This window comes from Aotus nancymaae, unplaced genomic scaffold, assembly GCF_030222135.1.
Source record: "Aotus nancymaae isolate 86718 unplaced genomic scaffold, 86718_ANA_hifiasm-v0.15.2.pri h1tg000048l, whole genome shotgun sequence".
NCBI lineage: Eukaryota > Metazoa > Chordata > Mammalia > Primates > Aotidae > Aotus > Aotus nancymaae.
The window spans coordinates 10,572,933-10,590,368 of NW_026988462.1; positions in this window are offsets into that span (position 1 = coordinate 10,572,933).

The following is a 17,436-nucleotide window of genomic DNA, read 5'->3' on the forward strand; positions in this document are numbered from 1 at the left end:
AAATAGACAGGAACTATTTACATTTACTGTCAAGATGAAAATATGATTTAAATAATATAGCAGACATTGAGCTTCTTCTGCATTGACTTAAGTGCCCAGGTAATAAACAATATGAATTTCATGAGACAAAGAGCTTACTATACATCTTATTTTCCCCATGAACCTTTTATCTTGAACATATTCATCAATTTTGGCAATCTTGGCATCATATAATTGTCTTATGTTACATGCTGTATTATTCAAAATAAACCGTGATACATAGTAAGTACTTGGACGTATGTTATGAATTCATAAAATTGGCAGTAATGTTAGAAGAAAGCTGATTAGAAAACACAAGTAATACATAGAAAGGAAGAGTAAATGAGTCTGAAAGAATCAGAAGCAGCGGATACTTCCAAAAGTCATTGGACACCAGAGACTGTCATAGTTAAAATAATATAGAAGTATTTTGTCTCTGAAAAACTGCAATATGCCGAGAGAGATGACTGAAAGGAAGAAAGCTTGTGAGTGATCTGAGACAGCAGAAGCTGGTAGAAACAGTAGAACTGAGAAAACTAGTCTTTAGATTGAAAAGAACTGATTCTGTGGAAAAAAAATCAAGTGAATGATATGGAAGGCAGACTAGAATAGTATTTTTAGAATACAGAGGAATAGTACAAAGGAAAAAATTATGTTGAGAAAGAAAATTATAGATAAGGACAGGAAACAGGATCCAGTATGTAGAATATTAGTATTCAGATGGGAAAACTCAGGAATAAAAACAACAAATCAAAACATTCACAATATATGTGGTTTGAATCTTTTTCATACGTAACAGAAGCATAGCATGCAGATTACCAGGTTGTAATTAGATAACCATAACCCAAGCAACTATAATAAAAGGCAAATAAACTAGGCACATCCTAGAAACATGATTGGATTATAACCGTAAAGTAAACAGAAATAAAAATTAAAAATCAGATAAAGTTACATCCAGAGAGATAAAAAAGTTTTCTAATTTGAGATTATACTGCAACACCAAATGCTACTAAAATGGAATTTTGATAGAGAAGTTTTATAGTTTAAAAGGCTAATTTTGTGATTCCCCAATTCCTTATCTTATTCAGTTATAAGAATATTAAAATATATTTTAATTAAAATATCTTTGGATATGAGACCTCCTGAGTGTATATGTTGTAAACTCCATGGTGTCCATTACAAAAATATAACTTGAAAACTAAACGTCTACTTTTGAAAATGTCCTAACCTATTTTAGTTTTATTTTCTAATTTTCTTCCCTGTTTTCTTCATTTCTTTGTTATTCCTTTGCTCTCTCTTTTCTGTCTGTTCTTGAAAAGAAAACTAAAATAGGTTAGGTACAAATCTAACCATATTGATAATTACTTTAAAATGACATGGACTTAACATTTCAAAAACAGATTGTCAATGGATAAAATAAACAAAGCCTAATTATATGCTTGGTAAAGGAGACACTTTAAACTTGATAAAATATTATATAATATAATTTTATTTTGAGCACTTATTGTAAGCTTTCTAAAATTATTTGGTGAGTTTTCCATTTATACTGTGCTCTAATTCAGCCTAAATTCCACTAAATGATCCTAAAATTTGGCCAAACTACAACCTGTCCTTATAATCATTGCATGTAATACACAAACTTACATGATAAAGTTAACAAGGAAGTGTCATAATTTTAGTTTTAGTAAATCATGTTTTAAAAAAGAATAAGAAGAAAGAGTCAAAAAGAAACAAAATTTTGTATATACTCATATACTTACCATTTCTGATGCTTGCTTTTCTTTTCTGGTATCACAGTTTCTTGGCAACAGGTTCTCTTGGTTTTATTTCTACTAAAAAAGTCTTTATTTTGCCTTCAGTCATGAATGATATTACCACTAACAGATGTCTGGGTTGACCATTTCGTTTTGTGGGATTTTTTTCCCTTTTTTCCTTTGAGCAATTTAAGGATGTCCAATCCTCTTTCATCTTCTTATTTCAGTAGTTAATTGCATTGATGTTTCATTGTATGTTACAGGTCATCTGTCTTTTGCTGCTATCAAAATTTGCTCCGTATATCTAACTTTTAACGGCTTGACTATGCTGTGCCTGGGTGTGGCTGATTCTTGAAGTTTATTTTCATGGTCTTTAAAAATAATCTATGTAACAGTTATGGATCATACAAGTATGGGTAATTTTCAGCCATAACATCTTCAAGACTTCTAGGTTTTTTCTTCTGTCCTATTCTCACAGTCATTCCTGTTACATGTACTTTGATCATATGATACCATCTAGCGTCACCTTGATACCCTAGTTATTATGATTATTTGTAATATTGTTTCTATTCTTTATTTTGGATAACTTATATTGTTCTACCATCAAGTTTGTTTATTCTTGTGAAATATTCATGAAGCTATTAAGTTGAGCCAATAAATATTTAAAATTTCACGAGTTTATTTCTCACTTCTAGGGTCTCTATCTGATTTTTATTTTAATTTATATTTGAGAGAAAATATAAAGTACTTGTTTTGAAAAGACAAAAATCTAAATTTTAATTATTTCTTTAAAAAATTGAAATAATTAAAAAAAGTACTCATATAGGATCTTCAGAATAAATCATGAGTGGTTGCTCTTTATACATTGATGTTTTAATGTTGGTAAATTAGAAATGTCCTTAGCTATATAATCTAAACCACAGACAACTTATTCTAGTAAAATCAACTAGATTAAAAAATGAATATATAAATTCACTATATACTCTTATATCATGGATCCAGTTATGATGGCCTTCTTAAACTCCCACCAAATATGTGATTGGAAAGTATCTAACATTTAATAAATCACAATCTAAGGCAATTTCATATGATAATTCAATAGCTTGTAGAAATTGTGTCCTTACATAGAGGAGAAAGCTATTACATCACTATTTGAAGCAACATTTTGTTAAGACTGTCACAAACACACACATGCAATTTCTGTGGGTTGCAGGGATAGAGGGATAGCAGGGATAGGGGTTAGGGGAGGGATTGCAGTAGGAGAAATACCTAATGTAGATGATGGGGTGATGGATACAGCAAACCACTATGGCACATGTATACCTATGTAACAAGCCTGCACGTTCTGCACATGTACCCCAGAACTTAAAGTATGATAATAATAATAAGAAGAAGGGGAATAAGTTGGCATGACTTGAGCTCACACTGATCTTCAGGGTGGTACTCCTGTGCTCCAACATGTTTTCAAGAGTCATCTGGGTATTCAGATGCCAGACCACAAACATGGATGCCTAATCGAAAAAAAGAGAAAAAAAAGGACTGTCACATACACACACACATGCAATTTCTGTGGACTGAAACATTAAAAAGTTATTTATAGCAGGATTCAGGGCTACCAAGAGTTATGAATAAGTAAATATGAATTATATTTTTCAAGCTTCATTTATCAAATAAATATTTTTCCAAGAACATTTAATGATGGGCCTAGTACAAACACAGCTTTTATTTGGTGAAAACTAGTTAACAATCATTGTTTCTCTTACAGATACTGAAAATGAAAGAGAAAACACTTGAATCACTTTCTGAAAACAACCAATGACTTAAAAACAAATATTTTCGTAATAATAGATATTTTGGTATCTTTTTTTCTGGTTCTATGGATTGTTTAGCTGTTTGAAATTTGTGAATACTTAGCTTTAGTTTATAGTCTGAAGACAAACACCTTACATTTATAGCTTATAGAGTCTAAGATAAGAAACCTTCCAATAATATTGAATGCATAATACTGACATATATAAAAGAGCATTTAAAAATACCTTCTTTCAACTTGTTGGTATTGCATTGTAAGGGTATGATGCCTGGCACTGTTGCAACCATATTTTGATAACGACAGTGGTAAGAAGAAACATAGTAGGAAGGAATGAGCTGAAAGCTACAAAATCCCTTGTTTTTTTTTTAAGTCATAATTAGGCCATTGATGTGGTTGAACATTGAACTATATTACTTAAGGGCTTTAGAGTTTTCTTAGTTTTTTAGACCACTTTACTTCAGAGTTTCTCTTTTTAAAGTCAAAGCAATCAGATGAATTTGACTTTTTAAAAATATTTGGCCAAATAACACAGGCCAGCAGAATAAGGCAAGGAAAATAACAGGAAAAGGTAGGAGATTTTGCAAAATAGATAAACAGAGACAAGCTGTGTAGGTCTGTGCATATGTGCTTTGTCAAAAGAATAAAGAAAGGAAAAATGTAAAACAAGTTAAGCCACTCTCTTTTCTCATTCATTAATATGATTGAACAAGCCTGTTTATGACTAGAGTTTCTTTCTCAGGGCTGCAGCAAATGCCTAATAGCCTTAGGATAGGACTCTTAGGTGTGTTATTATTATTATTCTTTTAAAGCTATATCACATTTTTGTGCTGTTGGCAGTGGTGTCTAAAGATTACCCCTGTACTCATCACCAAAAATTGGATTCTAAAAACCATACTTATCTTTGTTCATATTATGGAAGTAAAACAAAGGATTGCATATTGCTTACACTAGTAAATGTTCACTGGACTTAAGTTCTCTATACTCAATAATGCCATTCAATTATTTCTGTTTGCCCTCTTTCTATTTAACTAGATAAATCCTTTCTTATATACAAGCAATATTATCAGTATTCATTTATTCACTTAGTGGATGATTTCTTTGGTGTGTGTGTGTGTGTGTGTGTGTGTGTCTTTGATGTGTGTGTGTGTATGTGTGTGTATAGCTGCAATTTGATTTACCTATGTGGAAGAACAGTTTGGCTTCTTCTAGAAGAAAACAAGTAGCCATGAACTCTGAGCTGAAACTCATTATGTATTTTGGTTTTTGGTTATATGACAAATGTATATAGTAACGATAATGAAATTGGGTATACCAGCCACTTTTGCTGATAGTATCAAGTAATATTAAATAAGTGATAATTTTCATATATACATATATATATACACAAAAAATGTATTTGAAAGATATATATATGAATGATATGTGTATATATATGTATATCTTTAAATGTACAATTAAAGAATGTTGTATATGACTTTTAGGTTTTGCAGGCTTAGACTTAGGACTTTTTATTACATCAGCGCGATACTAATACCTTATACCCTTAACCTTATTAAAATTGATAAACAAGTTTTTTTCTTTATGGCTTTTTAAAACTTCTACTTAAATTACCATACAAAGTGTTAGCAAAAAAAAGCACAATAATTACATTGTCATATTCATTCACTTAATCTACATTCTTAGAATGTACCAGCTCAACATGATATCCTGCAGAATTTGACATCTCAGGGAAGCAAAGGGCTGCATTCATCAGTGGGATATAGAAAATAAAAAATTTAATCAGTAAATTACACTTTGCTCCAGTCACCCACTTCGTCATTTTTAGAGGGTTTGGCTACTAATTTACAGGTTGGTATGTATAGTATTATGATAAAGCAGCAGAAAATGACACTAATTGTTATGTGTGTAAGACAGAAGGAATTTACCATTTGCACTGGGAACAAAAATCAAAATACATAATGAGTTTCAGCTCAGAGTTCACAGTTACTTGTTTTCTTCTGGAAGAAGCCAAACTGTTCTTCCACATAGGTAAATCAAATTGCAGCTGTTTTTATTTTCATGTAATTAAAATGTTAAAATAAACATATTTGCAATGGCAAAACCTGAAAAACTACCAAAGCACAGTGAGAATTGTATCTGTTTACTACAGACTTTGCTTTGGCACCCTGTCTGCATAAATTAACTAACCTCCTTTCAGGAAAATTACAAAAGGGTTAGATTACATTACATGCATGGCTCATACAAATGTATACAGTAACTATAATGAAATTGGGGAAACCAGCCACTTTTGCTGATAGTATCAAGTAATATTAAACAAGTGATAATTTTCTTAAGATTAAATTTGTATCTGACAATTTAAATTTTTCAGCATGTTATTTTAATATTTGGAATAAGAAACTGGGATGATTATTTTTTTTTCTTGATTTCAAGTATTAAGTTTAATAGTGTATAGACTCTAAAAAAAGGTAAAAATAAAGCAATGATGTCTAAAATGTTTTGTCTACAGATTTAACATTGTGTTCAATAATTTGAAGAAAGTGAAAATCTTGCTCAGAATGAGAGATAAATACAAGGTTTCCCTTAAACAGATATTTTGATGGTTCCAGTTATACATTTGTTTATGTGGTGTTTGGGGTTAGATTATGTCACCACAAAATTCTTACATTGAAATCCAAACCCCAAGTACCACACAATGTGACTTTATTTGGAAACAGAGTCTTTACAAAGACAATTAAGATATGGTCATTACAATGGGCCTTAATTCAATTTGACTGGTGTCCTTATAAGAAGGGGAAATTTAAACATAGACACATACATAGGCAAAGCAATGTGAAGACATAGAGAAAGAAGAGCATCTTACAAGTCAACAAGAGAGGCCTTAAGCAGATCCTCTCACAGCCTGAGAAGAGACCAACCCTGCCAACATTTCCCTCCGACTTCCAGCCTCCACAAGTGTGAGACATAATTTTCTCTTTAAGGCACCTGATCAGTAAGAATTTGTTGTCACAGCCATGGCAAACTGAAACATCTGAGTTTCTAAAGATGGATGCTCTGAAGAGGGAAAGGAGAAAAGAGAAAAATTTGTGGAGTAGGTGCTCATGACCTTCTCAAGGATATTTACCATTATAATCACATTTAATCCTCATAAGGTCCTCGTAAAAGTGACTTAACTTCCTGACAGAGCAGGAGCACCCTCATCTCAAACAAACATCGCCACTTTAAGTTCCAGTTGCCTCTCTAGCCTCATGCATTTCAAGGAAATCACTTCTCTCCTAACTGCAAGTAGCCAGAAAAAAGCAGACAGTAAAACACAGATAAGACAGCTCAGGCACCGAGGAAGGCAGGGAGGAAGTCTCTTGAGTAACTGCCAAACTTCACCCTCATACAATGGGGCCCCAGTAAAACAGTGGGCCTTAATAAGCACATTCCTTCCTTTCTAAGGTAGGGAAGCTACAATAGGGAAGCTAACAGCAGACTCTCGGGATATGCCTGCAGCTGCAGAATGATATATGAGAACAGACACACAACTCTCCTTCTGAGATAAGCAAACAGACACAGAAGCAGTCCAAGCCTCTGATAATTCTCCCACCCTGAATCCTTAAAAACTCTTAGTCTATATGAAAGTGTGGCTTCTGACCTAACTCAGTCAGAGTTCTCTCACAGGTTTGAAATAAACCTGTTGACTGTTGAGCCACCCTTCACGTTTCTCTCCTCTTTCTTTTATTCTTACACTTCCACTTTTAAATAGGAGGAAATTGAAGTACACAGAAAGTGAAAAGAATTAAGGTTCAAGACCAGAAATGACTAATACCCATGACTGTGTTCTTCCTACTTCCATTCTGCATCTGCACTCTATCTTGACACAAATATTGCAATTCCCTTTTATCTCCTCAACAAAAAAGTATAAATGTTAAGAAGAAATTATTAACTATGAGGGCAATTTTTAGGCACATAGAAAGTTTTAGAAACACTAAATTACTGTGTATATTTGTGACTATTATTTGCTACTATAAATCCATTCTTCCCTAACTGCTAAGTAAAAATGATCATTAAATTAATAAGAACTTTCCTGTTTATCAGGTTATTCTGATGAAAAAAAGATGGTATATACAGTAAAAGAAAGCTACTATCGCTAAGACACTTTTAATGAGTTAATGTTGTAGATTGAATTTGTCCATCTAAAATTGATGTGTTAAACCCTTACACCCCCAGAGTGATTTATTTTGAATTAAGGTTTTTAGAGAAGTAGTTAGGGTTAGAAAAGGTTATAAGCCTGGGGCCCTCATCTGAAATGCTTATTGTCCCTTTAAAAGAGGAAGAGACCCCAGACAGCTCTCTCTGAGCACAAACACAGAGGGCAGGCTACACGAGGACACAGTGAGAAACTAAGTGCTTGTTAAAATCCAGGAAAAGAAAAAGTCTTACCAGAAACCAATCTTGGTGACACCTTGATCTTGGACTTCCAGCTTACAGAAGAGTGCAAAAGTAAATTTCTGTTGTTTATAACAGTCAGTCTGTAGTGACTTGTTATGGTGACCCTAGAAGACAAATGCAGTTAGCTATTATTAACCTGTCATATTTAGAATCATTTACAGGATAGCTATGTATATCTGTATCTGTAGCTCAGTCTCTCTTTGCCTTTATCATGGGCTCTATGGCTGGCTTTCTCTCTGTTCCTTTCTTTCTCTTTGTCAATCTCTTTTGTCCATCATGTACTGGTTGCTTCAAAGAGGGAATAAAACATAAAAATAGACTATTTTCAGCTTTTTAGGGTAAAACTATACAGTCATTCCTCTATATCCAGGGGGGATTAGATACGGAAACCCCTATGGATACCAAACTCCACAGATGCTCAAGTCTGTGATATAAAGTGGTGTAGTATTTGCAGATAACCTATGCATATCCTTCCATACATTCTTAAATCATCTTTTGATTACATATACTTAATACAGTGTAATGCCATGTAAAGAGTTTTTATCCTATATGGCTTATGAAATAACAGCAAGGAAAAAAACAATCTGTAAATGTTCAGTACAAATACAACTATCAATTTGTTTTTAACAATTTTCATTTGTGATTGGTTGAATCCATGGATGCATAACCCATAGATAAAGGGAGCTGGCTATATATGCTACAAGTGATTGGGAATTTCTTTGGTTCAGGGACCACATTAGGGAATCTCAGTAACAGAAATCCCTAAACCTTTATGGGAAATAGCCTATATGGCAGATGACACTTCTTTATCTATTGTAGTTTAGAACTCATAGAAGCTGCAAAAACCCATATATAAAGTAAATGTAAGATGAATCTGGGCAGAAGTTTCCAAGACATTCTCAGCAAGCTCTACAAGTTTCAACATGGATTTGGGCACATTAGAGTGACTGGTGTGTCACTCAATTGCAGCATGAGATGTTTTCCAACAGCCCCACCAACTTTTCTAAACACCAAAGGCGATTCCAAGAGTAGCATTGTTAGCATGTGCTGAGAGTGACTGAAGTAAGAAGAACATTTGGATTCAAAGACATTGTTAAAAAAAACAAGACAACAATGGCTTGTGTGGCCGTCCCAGCAGATGCCAGCTTGACAAAACAATGATTTGGAGGAAGATTAGATGCCTGCCATTTTCCTTTCTCTACCTATTCACAAACCTGTTATCAAAAGTGAAACAGTGGACGAGATTCAGTTTCCAGCATCTGATGAAACAGGATCTACAGATATGGTCAGGTTATAGAGCAGTAAAGAAAACTACGTTCCTCACACAGCTGAGTTTGCTGTTTGAGGGTGGTAGGAGAGAAATGGGGAGTTTTTGTGTATTGATACTTTATTTCACAACCTAAGATATTAGTATGTATTCACCTGATGTGATTTATTTTCAGATACTTTTTAATGTTTTATGTTTTCGGATCTAAGGTCTTGTATTCAGTGTTTTACATCTTTTCCCATATCATCTGATACTTCTATATCCTATCTCCTTCTTAGTCCTCTCTTATGTTTTTCATTGTTTCTCATTTGAATTTGTCCAGCATGTTCTCTTGTCATTCTTATTGACTTCCAGATTCATCTTGCTAAAATGTACTTCTGAACATCCTTCTAGACAAAAATGTTTAATGTTTAAGTCTTTTAATGTGTGTCATCCACACTTAACTCTGCATGGTAGCCACCACTAAGTGTCCTGTTGATATTCATGCCACAACCAAACCTGATATGTCAGAGGTTCTCAAGAATAGGTTTCTGCTTTTACCTTTTTGAGAAAGCTGTTCATACTGATTGAAACCTACCATTTCTTATGTCTATTTTATTTTCTTTTGCCTATTTTAAGACCTAGTTTTAATTATTTGCTCCTTGAAAAACTTTTCTGATTGACTTCTTGTTCAGGATTTCTCTGATGTCACTGTGATGGCCCTACTTTCCTTCCTGAACTATCAAACACAAGCTTTGTATTTTTTCATTGTGCTATTCGTATATTTTCTCTCATCAATCAATTCCTTTACTTCTTGCAATTACATGTGATTTACCTTGTAGATAAATTATCTTGTAGGTTTGGATGATACATTTTATTAGAAATACATGTTTTTAAATTATAGATTACTCCATGAGCAACAATGAAAATATTAACTCTTCTTTAAAGTATATATTGTACATCACACAATATACTGCGCTCTTTTTCTCCTAAAGTTTTTTAGTTGTATTTTTTAACGTACGAGTATCTAATTATATCAACATCATTCCACCCAGTGGGGAAACAAATAATGCCGTGTGGTCATTCCACAGAGAACTGTCATTCTATGAAATTATATCATCAATAATAAGAATATATCATATATCTTTAAACATAATTACTCCTGAGTTTATTTTTCTGCTAAGAAGTTATATTTCACAAAATTTCTGTTTTATTGCTTTAATTAGGTAAGAAACTTTATAGTGCTTTATAATGTCAAAAAGAATCACAAAGCAATACCTCATTAATGCCCTTAGCTTTGTGAGCAAATATCTACAACTTCCTGAAACTTCCTAGGCTTTATCTATAGTTCCTCATTCTACTTTCTACAACTCATTCCCTTTATATTTGCTGAGTCTCTACTCTCCTTTAATAGGCAATCCTTGCTACTCCTTGAGTCTTTTTGAGGCTGACCAAGCTTGCACAGCTTCTTTAAGCAGGCATATGTTACTGTTAACGGTCTTCATCTTGAAAGTTGAGTTCAAACTCACCTAGTTCACCACATTTAAATTTAGATCAGCTTTTACTGACATTTGATATGGTCTCCTGGAAAATTCCATATTTTATTCCTTATACTTAGCATTCAACATTATTTCTCCAGCTAAGAACCATGTATTTTTCTCTGAATAAAGTTTTTAAAAACCTCCACTAATTCTAGATGTTGTGACAAGCTATTCTGATCAGGTCTTAAATGTCAGACTGGGAAATATTGGGTCTATGGAAATGGAGAAACTCTTTACCTAGTTGTCTTAATTAGCCAGATCTATGATGCTATGCTTAACTTAAAAATCACAGATTCAGGTTTTCCCAAGTCAAGTTATACATGAAATTAGAGGTTGTATTAAACAAAATCCTTAAAGTGTATTCTTTAAAATATAATCTTTATTTTAGATATAAAAATAAATTAACATGTATCAACTATCTTTGCACAATTCAGTAAGTTTCCAAAAATATATATAGTCATGCACCCATAATTACAATTATTCTATACAGCATTTCCATGAGCTAAAAGGTTCTCACTTGTTCCTTTTTAGTCATATCTCTTTTTTTCAATCTGCCTCCCCCTGACATTTTACTCCCAAGAGGTCTGCATATCTCAGAACATCATAAAAAATGAATCAAAATAAGTGACTTATTTCTTTTATTCTAATGCTTGTGGTTCATCCACGTTGTTGCATGTATCAGTAGTTGTCTTAGTTAACATTATTATAGCAGCTTTAAACAATACAAATTTATTCCTCACCATTCTGGAGGCTGAATGGTCTAAGATCTGGGTGCCCCTATGGTCAGGTTCTGTTGAGGGCTTGCTTGCTGATCTGTAGATGGCCATCTTCATGCTGTGTCCGTACATGGGGGAAAGTAGACAGAGAGAGAGAGAAAGAGAGAGAGAGAGAGATTGAAAGAGAGAGAGAGAGAGAGGAATCAAACTGTTTTATGTCTCTTATTATAAGGGTACTAATCTCATCAGAAGGGGTCTACCCTCATTACCAAAAACCTCATAAAGACCAGATCTACAAAGACCACTGCACTGGGGCTTAAGATTACAACACATGAATTTTTGAGGGATGCAAACATGCAGTTTATAATAGTAGTTCTTTTTATGTATATATAATTTCTAAACCATCCTCTATTGAATGGGGAAACCACAATCTTTAATCTTTCCACCAGTTGATAGACTTTTGGTTTGTTCCAGATTTCAGACATTACAAATAATATTATATTCATTGTATGAATAATCTTGAGTAAATGTTTTTATATACATGTTTTGTTTTATTTTACTTAAACTTTAAAGAGTTGGAATGATGCTTTTAGGAGTAAGTGTATGTTTTAACTTTGTCAGGCAGGATTAAACTGTATTCTCAAGGGCCTATATAAGTTTTCTTTTCCAGTGGGAATATATTACAGATTTAGTTGATTCACATTTGTTAAATCTTGATGCTGCCATCCTACTTAATTCAAGCAATTGTAATGTTGTCTCATTATAGTTTTAACCACCATTTCCCAGATGATTAATAATGTTGGCAAGTCATAATGCTTTTGTTGTGGATGTCTTCCTGCTATTTATTTTTGTTTATTTTCAGTTGGGGTGTTGACATAATACAATTTTGATGTTAACTGTTTATAAAATTCTATCTTTCTCCTTTTCCAGCTCTTCCTCTCTCTCTCTTGCATGCACATGCACACACACACACACACACACACACACACACACACACAAACTAGTATACTTTCTGTCAGACTATGGTTAGTCTATTTAGTTTATGCCTAGTAGTCTTTTTAAAAGAAAAAGTTTGTAATATCTACCAAGTCCATATATAATCCTTTTTTTCCTCATTTTTGCCTTTTTGTATTCTATTTAAAATATATTGCCTAATCCAAAGCCATAAAGTTTTTTTTTTTACTTTGTTGATTTGTGAAAGTTAGTTTTATAATTTTTGCACTAGATTTGCTTAATGAAGCAATCTAAATTAGTTTTTTGTGTAATGTGAGATAAAAGATGAACTACATTTCTTTTTTTTTTTTTTTACAGATGGGTATCCAATTATACAGGCATTCTGTTTTTAAAAAGGCTTGTTCTTTCTTGAGGTGTCCTCTCAAAATTATTAAAGTTGAACATTCATATGTGCATATGTTTATGAAATCTGTTCTGATTCTTTTATGTGTATGTCTATATTTAAGGAAATATCCCACTATCTTGATAAATGTAACTTTATAGTTTAAATTGCAACAAGGTAGTTTAAAACTTCTAAGTTTGTTTTTTATATCCAACCTCTCTGAAATTCTGTGTGAATTTTATATATATATATGTGTGTGTGTGTATGTGTGTGTATATATATACACACACACACATATATTTCCCAGTTATATATATATGTGTATGTTGTGTGTATATATATATACACACAAACACACACACATGCACACACACACACACACACATATATATATATTTGCACTTTAGGTTCTGGGGTACATGTGCAGAACATGGAGGATTGTTGCATAGGTACATACATGGCAATGTGGTTTGCTGCCTCCATCCCCCCGTTGCCTAGATACAGCATTTCTCTCCATGTTATCCCTCCCCAACCTCCCCACTCCCTGCTGTCCCTCCCCTATTCTCCCCCAACAGACCCAATGTGTGATGCTCTCCTCCCTGTCTCCATGTGTTTTCATCAACACCTGCCTATGAGTGAAAACATGTGGTGTTTGATTTTCTGTTCTTGTGTCAGTTTGCTGAGAATGATGGTTTCCAGCTTCATCCATGTCCCTACAAAGGACACAAACTCATCGTTTTTTATGGCTGCATAGTACTCCATGGTGTATATGTGCCACATTTTCCTTATCGAGTCTATCATCGATGGGCATTTGGGTTGGTTCCGTTGGTTCCAGGTCTTTGCTATTGTAAACAGTGCTGCAATGAACATATGTGTGGATGTGTCTTTATAATAGAACAATTCATAATCCTTTGAATATATACCCAGTAATGGGATTGCTGGGTCAAATGGAATTTCTAGGTCCTTGAGGAATAACCACACTGACTTCCATAATGGTTGAACTAATTTACACTCCCACCAACAGTGTAAAACTGTTCCTATTTCTCCACATCCTTTCCAGCATCTGTTGTCTCCAGATTTTTTAATGATCACCATTGTAACTGGCGTGAGATAGTATCTCAATATGGTTTTGATTTGCATTTCTCTAATGGCTAGTGATGATGAGCATTTTTTCATATGTTTGTTGGCCTCATATAGGTCTTCTTTTGAAAAGTGTCTGTTCATGTCCTTCACCCACTTTTGAATGGGATTGTTTGTTTTTTTCTTGTAAATCTGTTTTAGTTCTTTGTAGATTCTGGATATTAGACCTTTGTCAGATGGGTAGATTGCAAAATTTTTTTCCCGTTCTGTTGTTTGCAGGTTCACTCTAATGATAGTTTCTTTTGCTGTACAGAAGCTCTGAAGTTTAATTAGATCCCATTTGTCTGTTTTGGCTTTTGTTGCCAATCCTTTTGGTGTTTTAGTCATGAAGTCCTTGCCTATGCCTATGTCCTGGATGGTTTTGCCTAGGTTTTCTTCTAGGGTTTTTACGGTATTAGGTCTTATGTTTAAGTCTTTAATCCATCTGGAGTTAATTTTAGGGCTAGGTGTCAGGAAGGGGTCCAGTTTCTGCTTTCTGCACACTGCTAGCCAGTTTTCCCCAAACCATTTATTAAACAGTGACTCCTTTCCCCATTGCTGTTTTTGTCAGGTTTTTCAAAATGGTTGTAGATGTGTAGCATTGCCTCTGAGGCCTCTGTTCTGTTCCATTGGTCTATATGTCTGTTTTGGTACCAATACCATGCTGTTTTGATTACTGTAGCCTTGTAGTATAGTTTGAAGTGAGATAGCGTGATGCCCCCAGCTTTGTTCTTTTTCCTTAGAATTGTCTTGGCTATGCGGGCTCTCTTTTGGTTTCATATGAAGTTTAAGGTGGTTTTTTCCAGTTCTATGAAAAGGGTCATAGGTAGCTTGATGGGGATACTGTTGAATCTATAAATTACCTTGGGCAGTATGGCCATTTTCACAATATTGATTTTCCTAATCATGAGCATGGAATGTTTTTCCATCTGTTTGTGTCCTTTCTTATTTCGTTGAGCAGTGGTTTATAGTTCTCCTTGAAGAGGTCCTTTATCTCCTTTGTTAATTGTTTTCCTAGGTATTTTATTCTCTCTGTACCAATTATGAATGGCAGTTTGTTCTTGATTTGGCTCTCTTTAAGTCTGCTATTAGTCTATAGAAATGCTTGTGATTTCTGCAAATTGATTTTGCATCCTGAGACCTTGCTGAAGTTGCTTATCAGTTTCAGGAGATTTTGAGCTGAGATGATGGGGTCTTCTAAATATACAATCATGTCATCTGCAAATAGAGACTATTTGACTTCCTCCTTTCCTAATTGAATACTTTTATTTCTTTTTCTTGCCTGATTGCTCTGGCTAGAACTTCCAATACTATACTGAATAGGAATGCTGAGAGTGGCCATCCTTGTCTAGTGCCAGATTTCAAAGGGAATGTTTCCAGTTTTTGCCAATTCAGTATGATATTGGCTGTGGGTTTGTCATAAATAGCTTTTATTATTTTGAGATATGTTCTAACCATACCTAGTTTATTGAGGTTTTTAGCATAAAGGGCTGTTGAATTTTGTCAAAGGCCTTCTCTGCATGTGTTAAAATAAATATGTGGTTCTTGTCTTTAGTTCTGTTTATGTGGTGGATTAGATTTATAGACTTGTGTATGTTGAATCAGCCTTGCATCCTGGGGATGAAGCCTACTAGATCGTGATGATTAAGCTTTTTGATGTGCTGTTGCAATCCATTTGCCAGTATTTTATTGAAGATTTTTGCATCTATGTTCATCATGGATATTGGCCTGAAGTTTTCTTTCCTGAAGTTTTCTTAGCCAAACTAAGCTTCATAAGCGAAGGAGAAATAAAATCCTTTATGAATAAGCAATTGCTGAGAGATTTCTTCCCCATGAGGCCTGCCTTACAAGAGCTCCTGAAAGAAGCACTAAACATAGAAAGGAACAACCAGTACCAGCCACTCCAAAAATGTACCAAATGATAAAGAGCATTGACACAATGAAAAAACTGCATCAACTAACAGGCAAAACAACCAGTTGGCATCAAAATGGCAGAATCAAATTCACACATAACAATATTAACCCTAAATATAAATGGGCTAAATGCCCCAATCAAAAGACACAGACTAGCAAATTGGATAAAAAGTCAAAACCCATCAGTGTGCTGTATCCAAGAAACCCATCTCACATGTAAGGACACATATAGGCCCAAATAAAGGGATGGAGGAAGATTTATCAAGCAAATGGGAGAGAAAAAAAAAAACCCAGGAGTTGCATTCCTAGTCTCTGATAAAATAGACTTTAAACCAACAAGATCAAAAGAGACAAGGAAGGGCATTACATAATGGTAAAAGGATCGATGCAACAAGAAGAGCTAAGGATCCTAAATATATTTGCACCCAAAGCAGGATCACCCAGATACATAAACAAGTTCTTAATAACCTAAGAAGAGACTTAGACTCCCACACAATAGTAGTGGGAGATTTTAACACTCCACTGTCAATATTAGACAGATCAATGAGACAGAAAATTAACAAGGATATCCAGGACTTGAACTCAGATCTGGACCAAGCATACCTAATAGACATCTACAGAAGTCTCCATGCCAAATCCACAGAATATACATTCTTCTCAGCACCACATCACACCTACTCTAAAATTGACCACATAATTGGAAGTAAATCACTCCTCAGCAAATGCAAAAGAATGGAAATCATAACAGTCCCTCAGACCACAGTGCAATCAAATTAAAACTCAGGATTAGGAAACTAACTCAGAACTGCACAACTTCATGGAAACTGAACAACTGGCTCTTGAATGTTGACTGGGTAAACAATGAAATAAAGGCAGAAATAAAGATGTTCTTCAAAATCAAGAGAATGAAGACAAAATGAACCAGAATTTTTGGGACACATTTAAAGCAGTGTCTAGAGGAAATTTATAGCAATAAATGCCCACATGAGAAGGAAGGAAAGATCTAAAATCACCCTATCATCAAAATTGAAAGAGCTAGAGGAGCAAAATCAAAAAAACTCAAAAGCTAGCAGAAGACAAGAAATAACTAAGATCAGAGCAGACCTGAAGGAGATAGAGACACAAAAAACCCTTCAAAAAATCAATAAATCCAGGAGCTGTTTTTGTGAAAACATCAACAAAATACACCACTAGCCAGATTAATAAAACAGAAAAGAAGGAAGAATCAAATAGATGCAATAAAACACAAAAAAGGGGATATCACCACCAATTCCACAGAAATACAGACTACCATCAGAGATTACTACAAACAACTCTATGCACATAAACTAGTAAACCTGGAAGAAATGGATAAATTCCTGGACACTTGCACCATCCCAAGCCATAGCCAGGAAGAAGTCAAAACCCTGAATAGACAAATAACAAGGGCTGAAGTTGAGGCAGCAATTAATAGTCTACCAACCAAAAAAAGCGCAGGTCTAGATGGGTTCACAGCCAAATTCTACCAGACATACAAAAAGGAGCTGGTACTATTCCTTCTGAAACTAT